Below are 5,654 nucleotides of genomic sequence, written 5' to 3' on the forward strand. Positions count from 1 at the left end.
TATAGACGCTGATATATGTATATGATATGAGTATATGTGTATATGATGAAAGAGCCAGGGCGCTATAGACGCCGATAATTATACAAGATATATGCATATATGCACGGGGAAGATGGAGATAAGCGAGGAGAGCGTTATATACGCATATCCACCTGATCAGTTGGCATTACATGACATGATATCGTCCCGGACGCGGGATGCCCGGACGCGGGATGTGCATATTTATGGTTAAATGGATCGGCTGCCGACGCCTCGGCAATATGATATATTCTATTTTATGTATATATGTATATATATGAGTAAGGAAAGCTAAGAAAGCACGGCATACGCCCGAGGGCACTTATATGTACAAAGTTATGTTTCTATTCCGTAACATGTGTTGTAATTCTTTTATGTCGTTATACATGATTTATGTTTTTCGCATATTACTATCCATGCCTTACATACTCGGTACACTATTCGTACTGACGTCCCTTCTTGTGGACGTTGCGTTTCATGCCGCGCAGTCGGCGGACGTGCGGATTTGATCTTTAAAAGCTCTACCGGCCGTGCTCGACGGCGCTCGGTTGTCCGAGCCTCACTTCGTGGTACTCTTTTGTGTATATTTTCGGCACAATGATTTCGGCCCTTTCTATGTATAAGTGTACTATGTCTAGAGGCTCGTAGATGATATGTATGGGATCGATTATGTACGATTAAATATGTGGTATTTTTGGCATCTTAATGCGCATTGTATGAGGCGATAGTGAAGCTAATTAGTCTATGATCATAATGACGCTGCTAATGTTAATGTTCAGTTCAAAAAAAAAACGGCACTGTTTATGCGACTTGCTAAGAGGTACAGGTAAAATGATAGGTAAGGGGTGCTCGGTACAAGTATCGGGTACTCGTCACGGCCCCTAGACGGGTCGTGACAGAACATTAACCAAATTCTGAGATAAATCATAAGCCTCTCTTCTTGCATCAGATACCTTATTGGGGATCCTCTGCTAGCACTCTATTCATGTCCCACAAAACATTAGCTAAGTATACATTTCTAAACGCATCGGAGTGACATAAGGTCAGTAAACCTCCAATTAATATTATGGAACTATCATCTTGCACATATCTCACCTTGAAGGAACAAGATCATAAGATGAGATCAACAACAATGAATAACATCTATAATCATGAAACAAGCTCAATGATATCATAAGAACATTGGGAACTATAAGCTTTGGTGCTTTTAGAAACAAGGTCATTGAAGATATCATGCATAGGTTCACAACAAACGAATCATGCCTTAAGAAAGAAAGGTTTAGCCTTAACATACCTGGAAACTCACTTCTCGACTTTCCAACCTACCTCCCATCTTGCAATCTATTTATGATCATTTGTAGACTTGTAATCTACATATAAAACCATTCATACTATTGTTAGGCTCACCATCATACACTTTTCTCAAGCCTTTAATTAAAATTCTTTTAGAATCTGTCGAAATTCGGGCAGCATCTCTCCTGTTTATGCGCCTAGCCTGAAATCACAATACCAACAAAACAACAAAAACAACAATATTAATATCAACAACATCATCATCAATATCAAAATATTCCATAAAACATCTCACACGATGTTTTTCAACATACAACAACAATATACACTTCCTTTCTTCCCAATCAAGGAGTGTAATCTCACCAACACACCAACAACATTAGATACCATCCATATACATGCAAATCAGCCCAACGCCCCGGCCACAACATGCTCAAAATAGTCCATAACACAACAAATACAACACAACATTTTATGACCTTTCCTCCATAACTATTTTCACTTTTAAGACTTGCTAATCCTTCAAATCAACTCAACATAAGAGATAGGATGAAGAACATACCTTATACTTCAAGAAATCTAGCCACACAAACTTTCTTCAAGACCAAACTCACCACAACATCAAGTAGAAGCAAGAACAATCACCTCTCATGGACTAGTTTAGTGTAATCTTTTTAAATTCTTAATTTAATGGGCTATAAATGTTTGGGGGATGTGTTGGGAGATTTCTAGAACTCATGGGAGTGTAAAATGCTGAAAAAATTGGGTTGATGGGGGGGGGGGGGTATTTATACCCCTCATAAGTCGGTTCCACCGACTTTCCCAAGTGGGACCCGCGGAAGCCATTTGGCAGCTTTGATGGGTTATCTTAATATGGCCATAACTCCCTACTCCGATGTCATTTTGATAAGCGGTTTGTTACGTTGGAAACTACGCTTGACGAACTTCATTTTAGGCTTTTGAAACACCATAAAACTCCTAATATACCGGGAGGTATGCCCCTCCCAGTTTGACCCAGAATTCTGTCCAAAATTCTGCCAACTTTTTTGCAAATTTTTGACAAACTTATTTTTTTCGATTTGCTTGATCCCGGAATCTTTCGATACTCTCCATACATGATAATTATCATTATTCATACTTGATAATGGTCATGTCCTTTGGTTCCAAGGTTGTCCTTCCCAGTTACGACTTAAGAGATCGTAATTCGTCCTTTACTTCATTACTATATCCTTTCCATGGTTGTACCTTTCCAAACTTTACACATACTAAAAGATATTATTTCTCCAATCCTCTTATGGCCTATTATACGAACTTAAACCCTCATAACCATAAGATAAACATATATCATCTCACATACCTCCTGAAAGGTAGCTCGAATCTCAACATACGAAACTACGGGGTGTAACAGTACTATCACTGTGAACAAGGTTATCTGTTAGATCAATAGAGGTATGTTGGTATTGGAACAAAGACTATTTCCTGACATGAAGCAGTTTCCAAAAAGATGGCCTTTCTTTGTGCAATATTTAGAGAACTTGAGAATGACATTTCTCACAAGAAAGTAACCTGGATGCCACCAGAAATGGGGAGATACAAGTGCAATACTAATGGTGCCTCAAGGGGTAATCTAGGCCCAAGTTCAAGGCTTTCTGCATTAGAGATCATAATGGAGATCTAGTGTATGCAGCAGGGAAAAGACTGGAGGATACTACAAATGTAATAGCTGAAGCAGTTGCAATTGAAGGCTGAATACAATATTGTGTAGATCACCAGCTATTACCTTTGATAGTAGAAACGGATTTATTGACTATGCAGAAGATATTAGATGGAATATGGGAGGTGCCATAGAGGATATCTTTGGTCGTTAAAAGAATTCAAAGGCTGAGAAAAGGGAAGAAGATTTGTGTGACTCATGTGTTGAGGGAAGGAAACAGGATGGCAGATTTTTTCACTAACCTTGTTTTTGATTTTGCAGGTACCATGCAGTTTCATAATTTCAGGAAGTTCCATCTACAGGCAGAAGGATAATCAACATGGAAAAAGTTCAAACTCCAAACATTAGAATATGATCAAAGAATTAGTATTGAATCATAGGGAGGGAATAAACTTAATATAGTGCAGCCTTCAGTGTGTGGTATTAATGTTATGTTCAATCTACTGAAGAATGTACTATATCTAGTTGGTAGTTTGTAATATTGGAATAATTTGGAGTTTGAAGGCTGGATGAGTTCTAATACAATGGCTACAAGAAGTGCTATCCAGTGCATGAAAACTAGACAAGGTGCAATCAGCTTGAAGGATCAGTTTGCAGGAAGATCTATGCAAACTTATGATGATCTGAGAGCTTGGATCTATATGGTGAAGCTGTGCAAGTCCTATAAAACCACTACTGGAAGAGGCTTATCATAACCAAAAGCCTGAAGTTCTACTTCATGAGTTCTTGATTCATTCCATCTGTGATACTAGTGGATGTGAAAAATGGATGTAAGACAAGGCCTTGGAGCTAGTTAGTTTCTTCTTGTGGTGTTATCAGGATTAGCATGGTTTTATCATCTCTATATTCTTAGATTTTTCTTCTTTTCCTTTTCTTTGCTTGTACAATTTGATTTTATTAATAAATTACCACCTTTTATGGTGGCTTTAATTAAAAAAACAAACACTATCCTAAGACCTCTGAACATATTCCAAAAGAGTTCAAGCCAAAATCCCGGGGTTCATAACCAAATCCAACACCAAAATCTAGCTAAAGTAAAGAACACCACCTCTAGGATGTTGTGAAGTGAACACGGGTGGATGTAAGCTGAATCAAGTTTGGATTTCAGGTTGTATCTACTATATAAGGTGTTATAACCTCCCTTTTGTTGTGCTTAAGCTTAATTCCATGTTGGTGAGGTTGTTTGAAGCAAAATACTACAAGATAGCATTGAAATTGCCTAAGATATGGCTACTGTTTTGTTGGGCTGTTTTGAGGTGATAAATATGATTTGTGATGGCCGGAAATTATGGAATATAACATGAATATGTTGTGGTTTCTATTTCTAAAATTATTCATGTATTAATTAAGTGAACTGAAGAAGAAAACAAGTAAAAACTATGAATTGAAAGTGAAGGTTGAAGTGTAGGCATGTGGACTGTTTTGAATGTTGATTTTTTTTGGATGTTTTAAGTTGTGAATGATATGGTAAGCCTAAGTATAATGTCACAAATAGTGCAGATAAATTTATGAAACAAGAATTGAATTCAAATTATGTTTTGTTATTCGTAAATCGAGCTTGCCGCTCAATATGGTTGTTGAAGTAATCAGAAAGCTTACATTTATTTATATTGTGTTGTTGGGATGTTTGATGACCCTTAGTGGTCTATGGGATGTAGTATAAACAGGGGAGGTGCTATCCGTTTTCTCGTAGGATATGTGGTTAGTAAAACGTGATGGTTACAACATTTATAATGATGACAGTATCGTTTTACATATTGTAGACGTAAGAAAATTGTGTTAAGCTTGGTGGTTGATGGAAGAGGATATTACAAGGTATGTTAAGGCTATTCCTTTCTCTTGGCATGATCAGAATGAAAGAAACATAACTAGCGGTATCCATAATGGCTCTATTCTTAGAAGGTGTTAGAGGATTATGTTCTTGTTTCCATATGATGGTTCTTATGTTATCTTATAATCCATTGATCCTTGAAAGAAGTTATGTTGATGATGTTACTTCCATAATGATAATCAGAGGTGCAACGACTTATGTCACTCTGGTAGATTCAAATTGTCTTCTTATCATTCATGCATTATGTATTTATATATGTATCTATTTTATGACACTGAGCTGCGCTATAGTCGGCCGGGTATGGAACCTATTGTGCACACTCGTCATGCAGTTGGATATGGTATGATGATGATAGCCCCAAAGAGCATCTTAATGATGATGATGTAGCCCCACAGTGTGGCTTATATATATGTCTATGTTTTAAAAGAAAGCGTGCATGTCATACGCCCTCAGAGGCATTCAGATGTACTGGTTGACTCTATTTTATCTCATGTTACCTTCATGTCTTTATTATGTTGTTCCTCATGCCTTACATACTCGGTACATTATTCGTACGCGACGTCCCTTTTGTGCGGGGACGTATGCGTTTCATGCAGTCTTGAGATTCAGGTTGAAGGCCCGCTCAAGGATACCGGCTCAAGAGACACGTTGTTGCGCTCACTTGTTCAAGGTGCCTTGTGAGTCAGTATGATTATATATATGCACATGTATGGGAATGGCGGGGCCCTGTCCTGACTACGTTATGTCATGTACTCTAGTAAAGGCATATAAGTTATTTCAAAAAAATATTGTAGGCCT

Source organism: Lycium ferocissimum, chromosome 7 (genome assembly GCF_029784015.1).
Source record: "Lycium ferocissimum isolate CSIRO_LF1 chromosome 7, AGI_CSIRO_Lferr_CH_V1, whole genome shotgun sequence".
NCBI lineage: Eukaryota > Viridiplantae > Streptophyta > Magnoliopsida > Solanales > Solanaceae > Lycium > Lycium ferocissimum.